Here is a 15,317-nt window from a genome sequence, read left to right on the forward strand (position 1 = left end):
CAATCTGTAATCTTCTTCTAGTGTTTTTGATTTTGGTTCATTCAATGTTTTCTTTATTTACTTGCGGGTACATTATTTTGAAATGTTTTAAAAGAAGAATAATGTAAAAACTAACCTCAATCAAATCACAGTACGTTAACTTTCAATACTGACGTGCATGATTTTTCTCACTTAAAACTTGAGTTCCTTTTATTCCGCCTCTACCAAATTAATAAGGTAATGGAAAAAAATTGCCAATCAAATGATTCTGCAATTTTTAAGCGTAAAATCTCACCAAAACTTTTTCAATGTCAGTTACAATGAATATCGGGTAACCTCGGTCCATTGCAACTTAAATATATTAAATGTAATATACATCACGATCTGTGCACCGCTATCACAATTCCCTAGAATCGATAAACGGAATCGGGGTAAATCGAGCTATCACTATAAACCGTTGATAAAAATAATCTCGTCTGACACACATACTTACGCGACATGTCATGTAAGTGACATTTTTTACTTTTCCCGTAAATATCAGAATATATAAAAGAGTATTTTGTAACTTCTTCAAACTAACAATAAGCTTTTTCTTGTTCTTTACTGTATAAGCTATCCGCGATACGTCCGCGCGGAATTAAAAAAAAGTTAATTAGTAACCTATACGTTCTTTCAGACTGGGTTCTATATCTATATCCCATTTCATACAGTTTCATGCTGCCGTTCTGGAGATACCTTCAATTAACATCCGTCCAAACATGCGTCCAAATATGTAAGTTATTGTTCATTTTATATTGTTTTGTTGGTCAGGTAGAGAGAGATTTATCTATTTAAATGTCCGTTTTCCCTTCACACCTATATTTGCTAATATTTATAAACTTATGTTGCCTTCTAGCATGGATAGGCCTCGTTTATTTAAAACAGGTAGATAAGATAGGTAATCTACTTATTCGATAATGAAATTCAAACGGCCTTGATCTTGTCTGACAATCAGTACCAACTTCGATATATTTATTGTAAGAAATTACGTAGAACTACGGATTAGCTTCATTCAGAAAAAAATCAAAAGGTTAATTAACTTAGAATAAATTAACAAAGGAAAACAATCTCGAAAAGCTTATTCAAATACTATATAGGGTTCAATGACCCGTTGTAACAGTTGTACGCAGCGTTATACGCGTGATCTAATTAATTTAAACCCTTCTTTGTACTTGCGAATACCTCGTTTCGTAGAATGTGATTGTGGGTTTACACTAACAAAATGTTTGTCCAAAAACATAGTGTCATCCCTTGCATTCTTTTCGGAAAACCTGAGATAACAACATTGTACTGGTGTTTTGAGCGTAATATCGTATTATCCATGAAAATATGTACGTAAATGGAGACAGATCTGTCGTTGTAGGTAGAGGCAAAATTGGAGTCAAGTATCCATACTCCGTTTTATAATATAACTGTAACCCAAATGCATGTAATTCGTTAACATATGCAAGTAGAAAATCAAGAGCCGATTCTTAACTGTTTAAAAATTCATACCCTTCTGGATTTTTTTTAGACGAGCAATATATTACGAGACCAAGCTTCTACTAGACCACGGCGGAACGAAAAAATTTTTATGTTGAGAATTAATTATTGACTCTCAAGTAATTAACTTTTCATCAAAACTGTTTACTTCCTCGTTGGGCTCAAATTGTTAAGAGTTTAGATCATAGCTCGCGAGTCTAGACTGCGACTAGGCAACAGAAAAACTATAAATAGGTCGGTGTGTCCGCGCGACTCGCAAATAGTCGCAGTGTCATGAACCGCGACCAAATCCCATTTGTCGTGGCTCGGGATTACGTGCCTTGATATGATTACCTCGTCCAACTGTTTGCTGTAAATGTTGTACAATTTAATCGGTTTTAATGTAAACAAAATTTGTAGCTTTTTTATGTAAAACGTTGCTCACATCACCAGCGTGAAATTAAAAAAAACAACATATGTTTGCGTCTATTAAAAGTCTCGTCAAACTCGGTTCAGCCATTTCGAATATTATCCGGAATAAACGCAGTTTTTTATAAGAGAAGGGGGCAAACGATTGTCGGGAACAACGAGGTGTTCAATGACGCCTAGATACTTGAATGTCTTCATCATCATCAGCTCACCATACGTCCCTACCGGAGGGCTCGGAGCCTACCCTAAGTTAAGGGTGAACCACGTTGGCCAAGTGCGGGTCGATTGACTTCACATATATCTTTGAATTTCTTCCCAGATATGTGCAGGTTGCTAACTTGAATATAAATAAAAAAAATATCTTTGAACGATAAACAAAACATTACGTTTTCTTAAAATTACAGCACATACTATATTTTTTCAACTGTATAAGTTTATCTGCGAGTTGGACTTGTCCTTGTCAGCAATTTTTATATTTTCCTGGCTTTGCAATGACTATATGTACTTTATATGACGATGTTTAACCTTATTTTGGAATGGTGTTGAAAATTGAGGTTATTGTAAATAAAGAAAAAATAAAAATAACTAGGTTCTCTTCATGTATTAAGAATATAACAAAACATCTAATTTTAAAACATCTCATGCGGCATAACAGTTGATCATCATCATCAGCTCACTATACGTCCCCACTGGGGGGCTCGGAGCCTACCCTAAGTTAGGGGTGACTGTGATGCTGTCAAATTAGTATTACGCAGACAAAATGGCGATGAAAGTAAGTAAACACATGTAGTCAGTTTTAAAATATATAAAAGTAAAGACCGCATGCCAGCATGCATCAGTATTGCTATTAAAATTGCATCTCAAGAATATTAAACTGACCTAGATAAATATCCAACGCGTAGTCACATTGGTGGACTTGACGGCAAATGTTGGTATGGATGGATGTTTTAATGAAACTTATAATATATATAGAATACAGTGTGAAAGAGCACATAGGCTACTTATTGAGTTGTTTTTTTTAAATCCGCGCAGACGGAGTCGCGGGCGACAATTAGTATTTTATAAAGCTGTAATTTGCTTGTATCGGAAGCGTTGGAACGCAATGGAATGTCAGTATTATAAGAAGATTAGACTACTAATAAGAATATTAACGTTACAATGTTAAGTAATAATTATAACATAAATATGATTGATTTGTAGATGTTATAATTTTTATTTTCGTGTAAGATTTTTGTAGTCAAAATCGTTATCTACACCTTATCAGTAGATAACGTAAAGTGCGGGTAGAACGTTCGTAATCTTGTTTGTTCAAGTTTGTTAATTTGTTTATATAAACTGTCCTAAATTGAAAGTTAGTTTACTATTCGCCTTTAAATAAATACCTTGCCTTAGAAAGAGGTATTATAAAATTCGAACTTTATGCCGGCTCGTGGTTGACTGCAGGTGCGTCTGTTCGCATTTGATTGCTTGGTGCGCCTACTGCAGGAGCAGGTAATCGGACTCAAGGATGTGCTCCGTCTCTTCGTACGTTTATGACAGCCAATCCATCTATATCTCACACGCCCGTGACTCCGTCCACGCTGAATTAAGAAAATAGATAGTAGCCGATTCTCAGACGTGCTGAATATTCATATGAAATTTCATAAAAATTTATCAAGCCGTTTCGGAGGAGTAGGTAGTAGGTAACTAATATCGTGACACCACAATTTTATATATAAGAAGATATACACATAGTAAAAATGCGTGCGTTTTATAGGTTATTTTATCATATACAACTCGGTCTAAAGTGATATCCTTACTAACCTAAACCTTAATTAAAATTTAATAAAAATCTGTCCATTAGGAAGACACACGGACATTGATTTTTATTTATATTAGATGAATAACAAAACAAAGCGTTATTTGCTCACAATGAAAAATATTTACATGCTGGTTTAAGAGTGTAGTTTGAGTCAAAACAAACTCATCGAAATATCTTCTGACCAAAACTTTGGTAAATACTTAATGGCAAAAACATATTTGTTTTAAGTTTTGGGTGTGCTTTATACTTCCGTAAAACAACTGGTAAACCCGTTATATGTAATTAACCGTATGGTAAATTACGCGCACTATACAAGACCGGGACAGAAAATTAATCCTTGTCCCAGTCACCCTCAAAACCTTTCAAGACAAAGGTCAGAATCTGGCTCATTAGTCAGACAGCGTTAGCTAAGCCGTTGTTAATTATCTATTTTGTAAGCTTAATAAACGGCCCGGAGTTATCTCTTAACATACATCCATGCATTCATTCATCCAAACATTCGCATTTATAATATTAGTAAGATTGTGAGAAGGATGATGAATCCAGAGGTATCCAATTTCAATAATTAGAATCCAGTGCTGTGTCCGGAGCTATCCGTTGACCCGGGCGCCCTCTTGCGACGACGGCCGACCCTGACCTACGTAACGAGCGAGAGCGGTGAAAGTAAAGACGAGAGTAAAATTATCAGACGCAATGCGAATCGCATGAATCATTTTGAGCTCGTAACCGTTGGAGTTATTTGCGCCAACGTATTCTCTATACTTAGAGGTACAACTAGAATGAACGTTGGATACCAATATCATAATTAACACTCGATAATAAAAGTATCATGACAAAGATTATGTTTAGGTCTTTTGACGTCTTCAAAAAGGGTTATCAGATTCACTTTTTAATAAATAATTATTAAGGTCACAACAAATTCTGAAACATGCGATTCATTTATTACTACGTACTAGCTGTCGCCCGCGACTCCGTCCGCGACGTATTAAAAAAACATAATTAGTAAGTTATGTGTTCTTCCAGACTATCTATGTCATATTTCAGTGAGATCCATACAGCCCATCTCGAGATACCTTCAAACAAACATCCATCCTTACACCCACACACGCAATTACAATATTAGTAAGATAGAAAAATGATGAAATGTTTATAGAATGCGTCAACGTAGCGACCTTGCGGTGAAAGTTCTTGCGCGCTGTCCCATTTCTCCAAAGAGGTCTATACCATTGTTTCGTACGTGATCCGCTAGAGGCACGCAACGAGGTGAACGAAACCGTACGACAAATACAGCGACTGTTCACTTGCGACTACTTTCAAATATAATAGAATTATGATACCAAAATTTAATCCTTACAAGAAACACGTTTAGAACTTCAACTAGAGTTTATAATATTATATTTACGATGGAAATAATGACTGCCATCTTTGAAAAGTGACATTTGTATGCTTACAACGTCTAGTCGTACATTTAGAACATATAGCTCCGTAAGCTGACATTCATACAAAATTTACTACAGCAGACTCACCGTGGGTTTCTGAAACCATTCCTTCACCACCTTCGTTTAAATTATATTGCCATCTCTGTTTTGTTAGAGATAATGATAGGGATGAAGATATATTTTATACCGAGATTTTGGTATCCGAAACTAACGGCCAGTATTATATGTCCTTCAAGTTATTTAGGATGTTACGTTAGCTATTGAAATCTAAATCGAATTGCGATGTATCAGGAATACAAATTCTTTTAATGACGATAACATTTTGTGATGTAATTTCGACTCTATTGCATTGGAATAAGGTTAAAATGTTAACTGTAATGTTTCGCATCTGTCGATTTGCGATTCGAGAAAGTGATGTGAGTCAGTATTGTCGTATGACTGTTAAGTTATATGTTTACTTTTGTTACACAGAAGAGAAATTTATTTTTTATAGTGATATAGCGGCTAAATATGATTGTTGATTATTTCCTTCTATAGGCTATTATCATGTATTTACGTAAATATTAATGCCAATGAAACCTTTGGTGGTACTTCATCATCATGATCAGCTCACTATACGAACCCACCGAGGGGCTTTGAGCCTGGGCCGCGGACGAGAGCGAAAGCGTGCCCGTGGCCTAGTCCCGATGCGTTGGAGGAACAGAAAGGTTTAGTGGGTATGCCTCCGCTATGGAGAAGAATCCCACATAACTATGAGGAGTATGCATAAAGCATTCCTCTCTGGAAAATAAAGGGGGCTCTGAGCCTACCCTAAGTTAGGGGTGACTAGGTCATATTCAACCACGCTGCCCAAGTGCGGGTTGGTTGACTTCATACATATCATTGAATTTCTTCTCAGATATGTGCAGGTTGCATCACGATATTTTCCTTCACCGTAAGATCGTCGGATAAATGTACATATGAAAATCGGAAATCGAAAATCACATTGGCACATGGCAGGACAAACCAAGGACCTGTAGATTGAAAGTCAAATGCCCTGAGCCACCGACGCTCTTATGATGCGACGCTAGTGATAATTAGATGTATAAAAATAAAAATGTCTGTATGTCCATATGCGTTCCTTAACCACCCAAAATACTGTGATGAAACTTTTCTAGTCTCCCGTGGATACGAGAGGATAAAAAATAATTTACTGAAATTATTATTTAATTAAATACATTATGTTAATTAGTTTAAAATTAACTATAAGTATTAATACCACATTCAAACTACGTAAGTTCTTAACCGGTTAATATCGTCTGGGAACAGAGATGTTATTTCGTTGTTATTTGTTTTTTCTCTTAAAATTGTAATAATCTCGTGTTTCTATTCATTTTGTATTTTTTTTTCACTCGATGACGTAAATTACTCCCGTTTTTTTATTACACCTGTTTACATAATAGTAACTCGTGAGCACTTGAAATTCGGCCACAATAGACTTTCGGACCATTGAAGTGGAACAGTTTCCTGTGGGGAAAGCTTTCAATTCCCAACATACGGTGCCTCAAGAAAGACTCCACCAAATCTGAATTAAATTTTACTTGCTTAAAGAGCTCTTGTAGAACACAATAACTAGCTATCGCCCGCGACTCCTTTCGCGCGGGATTAATAGATTGTTAGTAACCGATCCTCATATCTACCGAATAAGCGTATGAAATTTCATCAAAATCAGTCAAGCCGTTTCAGAGGAGTATGGAATTTTATATCTTACTAATATTTTAAATGCGAATGTTTAGATGGATGTTTGTTTGACAGTATCTCAAGAACGGCAGAACGGATTTCGATGAAATTTGGCATACATATAGAATATAATCTGGAAAAAACATACGACTACTAAATATATTTTTTTTAATTTCGCGCAGACAAAGTCACGGGCAACCGCTAGTATAAGTTATGTATTATAAACAATAATGTTTGACTTAAAACTAAATGCGTATTATAAAACATGATGTATTATTTTAGATCTAAGTTAAATTTTGTAATTTTGATTTTAAAAAAATATAAAAAAAATTAGCTTGATTTGAAATAAGATAAAATGCCGTCTATGTATTTTGTGGGAGTATACAAAAAGATAGTAATCATAAGAAACAATTGACGTAATAATTAAAAAGCAGTTTTATAATTCAAAGTGTTAGCAAAGGATCGTAGACAAAGGAATTGACGTCAGCAAATTAATTGTAATTTAATCCAACCTTTTCTGAACTAACATTAAATATTGTTGCATTGAATTATGAAGCTTGTTTTAAAAACTTGCATCCGTTATTAATATATTAAAAGCTTATCAAAGTAAGCTTATACAAAAACATGTCTTTAAATATAAAAGATAATATTAATTTTGATTCTTGATGCCACAAAAATCCAGATTGTATATATTTATACTGTTGGTTGGAAGAAATCGTCAAAACTTGTCGAATTGGACACTGTAACCATGGAAACGAATTAAAAATAGTAACTTGAACAATCCGAGAACTTAACAAAAATCTGTTCAGTTAGACGAAGAATATGAGTGTCCAAATAGACTCATTTACCACGGAGAAGTTTATTATTAGTATGGTATCAGCTTATATAAAACTAGCTGTCGGCCGCGACTCCGTCCGCACGGGATTAAATAATAGCCGATTCTCAGACCTACTGAATATGCATATAAAATTAAATAAAAATCGGTCAAGCCGTTTCGGAGGAGTATAGTAACTAACATTGTGATACGAGTATTTAATATATCTTATCAATATTATAAATGCCAATGTTTAGATGGATGGATGAGGGATCTCCGCAACGGCTGAACGGGTCTTGATGAAATTTAGCACAGATGTAGAACATAGTCTGGAAGAACATATAGGCTGCATACGTTTTATTAATTCCGCGCGGACGGAGCCGAGGACGCCAGCTAGTAAGATGATATATTTCTTAAATAAAGTCATAAATACATAACCTATATTATGTAGTAACGTTAGTTAACAAAATAATTTTCACGTGACATAAGTCATAACCGTGCGAACGGCACCAGGGAATAATGAATATTCTACTTATCAAAATTAATTTAATTAATTTTTACTCACCGATGAACTAGTTAAAGTTCGTTATAATATTTGACCTAAATAAAAAAAACAATAATGCCGTAATATTTTTACTAATATTATAAATGCGATTTTTTTTTTAATTTAATTCTATAATCTCTACCTTTGAAATCCAAATCTTTAATGTTACTTATATTACCTATAATATAAAATGAATCGCAAAATGTGGTGGTAAGCGCGAAACTCAACAACGCCTGGACCAATTTGGCCAATTCTTTTTTTAAATGTTCGTTGAAGTACAAAGATTACGGCGCGAAAAATTCGAATAATTGCCGGTAACTAATTTTTTTTTTCATTTCACGCGGGCGGAGTCGCGGGCGACAGCTATTTATAAATCGAAATGTTTGGATGGATGGATGTTTGTTAGAAGGTAACTTCAGAACGGCTTAACGGTTATCGGTGAAATTTGGCATGTATGTAGAACATAATCTGGAATAACACAAGTTACTATTTTTTTTTTCTTTTAATTAGGCACAGACGGAGTAGCGGTTAAAAGCTAGTGATTTCAAATTTCTTATATCCGAAATAAAGTAGTAGTTATAATTTTTATTTTTAAAAACGCCAACTCAATAGAAAAGTATAACGCCCACTCGTTATTTTTTAGCACATGCATACAAAATTTCAACTTTAATCCGGCTTGTTCTAGTGAAAATGCACTTTAAACCGCTGCGCTGTCCAATGTACGAACTAAGTTTGCGGGGGCGTAGTTTTCATGAATTATTCATCCCTAAACCATATTTCTATTTACACCCCTTTCAGTAAAATTGTTCCCATCTAAAAACATGACAATCTTTGCAAAGAATTTTTGAATAATAATTAGTAGAATCATATTGTAAATTAAAGCTAATTGTTAATCATCTGTTTAAAATTAATTTCTAAAGCTTCCGGTGAATGGTAATCGTCAAATATGTGTCACTCGTGTATGTAAAACTTTGTTTTTAGGGTTCCGTACCTCATAGAAAAAAACGGAACCCTTATACACTTTGTTGTCCGTCCGCCTGTCTGGCATGACCCTTTTTTTTCTTGTCTGTAATAAGCATAAATTATTCTATACTTTAAAGTTTAATTTTAGATTTCAGAAAAAAAACTAAACGATTGCAATAAGCATCTTTGACATGGGTAAACATGTAATTTTTCCATGCACAATTGCTATGTTTTGCTAATTACCACCTATACTGACATTTGACACAGCGATCGTTATAACATCATTTTTTAATAACTGTAAAAAATACATACGTAAATCTTATAAATATTACTATTTTAGAGTTAAGCTCACCGAATTTCAATTAACAGTGTATAGTGCAAAAAGCTTAAATCTTACTTATATATTTACAAATTAAAAATAAAATCGTGTTAGTTACACTATTTATAACTGAAGAACGGCTTTACCGATATGGCTGAAAATTGGTGAGGAGGTAACTTAGAGCCAGGACACGGACAAAGGATACTGTTTATTCATTTTTTTTTTCGAATTTATGCCTTGAAGAGTTGCTTTCTATTAAACTTACTAATATTATAAATGCGAATGTTTAAATGGATGTTTGTTTGAAGGTATCTCCTAATTAGCTAAACGGATTTCGGTGAAACTTGGCACACATTTTGAACATAGTCTGGAAGGACACGTAGGCTAGAAAGACACATTTTTTTTTAATTCAGACACCTAATACTATTACTAGGTGTCTGAATTAAAAACCCACCCTCTTTCAACCTCTTACAACACTTTTTTCGGTTTAAAAAGTACCATAAGTCCCTTCTATAGCTGTAGACTGTCTGTGTACCAAATTTCATTTAAATCGCTTCAGTAGTTTTTTGCGTGAAATAACCATGCAGACAAAATCGCGGGCGACAGCTAGTAATATATTAAGTCATTATCACGTATATAATCTGATAAGTGGTAATGTGTGTCACACATGTAATCACGAAAGCTAAGCCGACTTTATCACCAATAATATATATACACGTCATGTATGGATATTGAAAATTAAAATACCTATATTACCTCATAATACTAATATTATAAATGCGATTTTTTTTTTAGGAGAAGGGGGCAAACGAGCAACGAATCGCCTAATATCATTTAATCCGACGCCCATGAACATCCGCAACGCCAGAGGAACTTTAAGGAAGGTGTACGCTCTTTTCTTGAATGCCTCTAAGTCGTAACTATTTGGATGTATGGATGGATTGATGTTTGTTAAAAGACCTCTACGACTGTATGAATCTTGCTGAAATTTGGCAAAGATGAAGAAAATAATCTCGGAAAAACACATATACTAATTAAGTTTTCTTAATATCGCGCGGATGGAGTCGCGGGCGACAATTTTATTATAACTTAAAGATGAGTACTAAATATTTGAAATGTCAAAATAGTCATGGTTGAGACGGACTATGGTATAGACTCTTTTATAAATTAAATTTAACAATTTAACAATAAAAGTTGGCAGAAGACAATAGCAAATATGTCTATACTTATGAAGACGGGGCTCATGTTACATATATCATGTAGAGTTAAGAGACATATTAACTTCAACTAAAAAAGTTCTATGATATAATAAAGATTGTCGATTAGCACATACTAGGAGAGCTAATTATGATTAACCCATTGTGATGATACCTACATTAGACAAATAATGAAAATAGCTTGAAGCAAATCAAGTATAATTGCAAAGGTGATCAAAAGATCATCCTTAACATATTTATTCATGTTTCTCTATGTCAAAATTATTTATCCTGTAATCAACCTAAAAAATCACTTTTAAGTGACCATTTGAAAAGCTGTATAGACTTTAGAGTCTTTAGTAGCTCGTTACAATATAATATAAAAGAATTAGTTTAGCTATTCAGAGGGGGAATGCTGCCAGTATCTTCAGAGCCTTGCTTATAGGGACTCCTTTTACTATTATATTTTAGTTAATTATTCGTTTGTAATATTTTATTTAAACTCAAATGTATATACAAAAGACAATTAGTAATAAAATATATCTTATTTAACGACTACTGTAACTTTTGTATTAATCATATTTAACATTTATTGCCACTTTAAAAAGTGTTTAACAACAAGGCAATATACATAGTGTCAACTGAATACAAAGTATGTTTGACCATTTTTATTGTTAGACAAAAAAGTTTGCATTTCATTTGTAAGGATAAATTTAATTTTGGACGAAGGTTCGCTTTTGTATTTTAACAAAATAAAAAAAATTTAAATACTTGTGAATAAAAATTCAAAAATTATTTAAAAGAAACTAATTCAAAACGGTCTAAGCTAGTATATCTATTCATTTTTGCAAGATTAATTTGACAAAATTATTATAATTTGTATTTCCTGTTCGCCTGAATCAACTTTCTCTACAGTTGCATATACCTTAAACGTGTTTTAACTGAACATAATTTTGATAAAATTGTTTAAATTATAATAAAACTTTAGAATTACGTTTTATAACTACTTATTTATACACCAAGAGCTTTTATTTTCAGGCTTTGAATGGAGTCAAATGATGCGCGAGCGCATTTCAGGCAGAAAAACGTGTGCCTTATTCATAATTTTTCACTAAGATTCATAATATTAAATAGTTTCACATGTCTTACATTTCCTTTTCAAAATTATATCAATGATAGGAGGAATTAAGAAAAAAGGTTTATTATTAATTTATATAAATATAAATATTAAATATCTTATCTTTCAAGTAATCTGTAAATGTGCATAAAATATTAGGTAGTGAATTTAAGAAAATACTGGCCGAAAAGAATAAAAGTTTGAATTAAGAACGTACCAATAAATCTATTCGTAGGATGAAGAGTATTCGAATTTCACTCACAACACCGGCCAGCTGTCAACGATCGCGGTGCGTCGTTTTCGCGCGCATGCACCTTCACTCACTGCAAAGATGTAACTGGCACGCATAACAGCGCAAACTCTCTTTTTGATTAGTTCGATGATAAAAAGCGGAAATGACGAACGGTGACTAAATGACGTCATCTGCCTAACTATAATCCTATTGTAAAAACAACTACATTTTAATTTGAAAACTATATTTTTATTATACGGAAAATTTAAAAAAAATTTACAATACATTAAAATTTAACAACGCAATCTAAACTTATTACGGCGAGCTTAAAATATTTTTTCTTTTTTAAGTTAGAACTGCAAACAATTCCTTAACATTTTTATTTTAGTATAATAATTAGCATAGAACGTCGTTGTAATGTTACATAGTTTCATTTTCACGCATTAAAGATAGCGGATTATTCATTAATTTATACACGTCCAAAGTTCAAAAACTAAAAATAAATTAGCTATTATTACTCGGCTTCATACGAACTTTATAATTATACGTAATAATATATAATTAAAAAAGGATAGTTTAATAGTTTATCCAGATAAAGCAATTTATTTTGATCCTTTTATTTTAATATTTTTAAATTAAAATTTAATTAAAATTTATAAAACATTTTAATGATGTTATTACTAATAACATCAATTTTATGATTAATTTACTTTATTAATAAACTGCAAATAAAGACAGCTAACGCTTAATTTATTGTATGTTTACGTGATGTAGCAATTAAAGTCGAAGACTTGAAATATATTAATTTAATTTATATTGAATACAAACGATTTACCGTGGGTTTCCGAGACCATTCGTTTGAAACATATTGTTATCTCTGTTGTATCAAAGATAACAGCGATGACAGTATGTTTTATACAGAGATTTTGGACTCGGAAACCCATGGTTACTCGGTAAACTAAAATTATTTACGTCGCTGTCAAACTTTTATAAAACACCAGAGTGTAACCCTTCTCGTATATATACAAATTCAGTACATGGCTTTTAAAACATGATTTTTTTGGTAATATTTTTTCCTTTGCATGGTAACACATAAAACATCAATTTATATTACGATGAAGCCCTACAAATGAATAGGATATCCTCAATTTAGTACTCTATATTGTTAATAGAGAATGAAGATACGGTATTGCCACACGCATTTGTAACTATGACTTTCGACTACAGTGGGACTTATATTAATATTGTTGTCTCTATTTTTACACAAAGAATAAAAGAGATGTGCAATGGAGTTCTGGGGTAAATGAACATAGGAAGTCTTGCCAACAAGGTATTAAAACAGACAACGATGAGTTGCAAATTAGTGAGTTTTGTACATTTCTAATCTAACAATATGTGGTCTACATAAGGAAATCGTAGTTACAAAGTTGCACGAAAAAAATGTCATCTTGACATTATCGAGCGCGTTAAAATTTGATTTTTCTGAATGTAACCCACTCAATCTCAGTCTAAGGCTAGTCGCTAAAACCCTTGTTTTTAGACTGATTTTGAGGGCGGAAAACTGGTGCGCCGATCCTACGTAAGTGGGACAAGGTGAGGAAGATGATGAATCTCAGTTTGGGGCACTTGAGGATTTAAAACATTATTTTTTTACTTAGTATTCTGACCGATTTCTCTAAAAGCGCGGCTCTCTTTGAAGTACTTGATTAGGCGCAACGTACCCTTATGTTGAACTGCCACGCATGAGTAAATCTCCAAAAATCCCGGCTTCGCTTCCGCTAGAATTTTAAGTGTTGCCTCATTACATCAGGAGATTCAAAATAAGTTATTTGGCTAACAGTTATCCAATATGCGAGGACGATAAGTGTGAAGACAGACTTAAAATGCACCGCTTTACTCACGTGATAAAAATATACAAAGACAGTGGAATGCACAACCTTCCTTGCCTCATGAATGTCTTGCCTTACGGATGTATGTGTTTTATTATATTTTTTCCACAAACAGGTAATAAAATTTATAAAATAAGTCCATAAAGCAAACGTTTTTACAAACTTTTTTATTTAAGTAACAAATATTACACAAACAATGCTTTTTTGTTCCTTTTATTAATTCAATTTTTAAAAATATAAATACACTGTTTTTGTATGGTTTGGGGTTATTGGAATGTGATTTAGTGGTTTTAGAGAAATGACTATGGGTTTCACAGTCGAAAATCTCATCATTGTTATTTCTGTGTTGTCAAAGAAAATGACAGAGATGACGATATGATTTTTTTCATAATATAAGGTAGCAAACGAGCAACGAGCGAGCGGCCACCTGCAATTGCATATGTGTTGCCTACCTGTAATCGACGGAGGAGAGGATGCACAGAAAGGAAACATTTCCATGCATCCTCTCATCCGGAAAGTCCACTTCCACTTCACATCCTTTCTTATAAGAAAAAGACTCATTCTGATGAGTTTGCGAAACGCGGAATTGCCTCCACTTGAGGCCTGTCTTCTGTGTGGTCATGGTATTTTACCGGGCAAGCCGGGCCAATTCGTGCGAAGATGTTAAAGCGGGCTCTACCACTGTTATATCGAGTTAATGTCGAGATTTTAGTGTCAGAAGTCCACGGTAAGTCATACAAAATACTTTTAAATTGAAACCCAGTGTGGCCATTATTTTATTTATTTATTCTCCTTAACCTTGACCCAAAACGATCGTTTAAACTTTTGAAGGGTGGTTAAGAAATATTTGTAAGTCAACACGTTGAGACATCTTTATGAAGGTTGGGTTTTTGTTTGGTTAATGCACAGATGAACCAAACTGGGCACGAAATTTTTTTTAAGAATTTAAACTTTGAGAAACCATCTGATTATGAAGATGTATGAAAACTGCAATGCCCACTTATAAAACACTGATGAATATACATACAAAAACACTCAAATGTGACCAAGATCAAGTAAAATATTGACTTCATTTTGAGATCGAGAACAAGGCCAAAATACTTGAAAGCTTAAATAAAAAGCTTTGGTTGAACATAAATTACCAGATTTATCCCAAACTTGGTATGTATTGTTAAATTTAGTCATCATTTTTTTTATTGAAATATTAGCAGATTTTTTTGTAAATTTACTAATATATCTTGTACCATTCCAAGTAAGCTTTAGGCTTGTGCTAGGATATGGTTTACGTCAATAGTCGAATGGCGGGATTCGAACCTCCGACCTCGTGATCGGGAATGCACACCCTTAACCATTAGGCTATTGGCGCTTAAATCAAT

General features: G+C 33.4%; 1 protein-coding gene across 4 annotated transcripts in view; it reads right to left on the bottom strand.

Annotated features, from left to right (window-relative positions):
• LOC106124798 (fatty acyl-CoA reductase 1) overlaps positions 1-15,317 on the bottom strand; it is a 29,379-nt gene that overhangs the window by 10,068 nt on the left and 3,994 nt on the right. The window contains exon 1 of one of the 4 annotated variants that reach the window (XM_013321767.1): positions 12,038-12,155. The exons of 2 other annotated variants lie outside the window; for them this stretch is intronic. The gene's annotated coding sequence lies outside the window, so the exon portion shown is untranslated. Of the gene's footprint in view, positions 1-115; positions 366-12,037; positions 12,156-15,317 lie in introns of those variants that run through there. One more of the 4 variants, XM_013321769.1, reaches the window with a different exon arrangement.

This window comes from Papilio xuthus, unplaced genomic scaffold (assembly GCF_000836235.2).
Source record: "Papilio xuthus unplaced genomic scaffold, Pxut_1.1 DF825946.1, whole genome shotgun sequence".
Classification (NCBI taxonomy): Eukaryota; Metazoa; Arthropoda; class Insecta; order Lepidoptera; family Papilionidae; genus Papilio; species Papilio xuthus.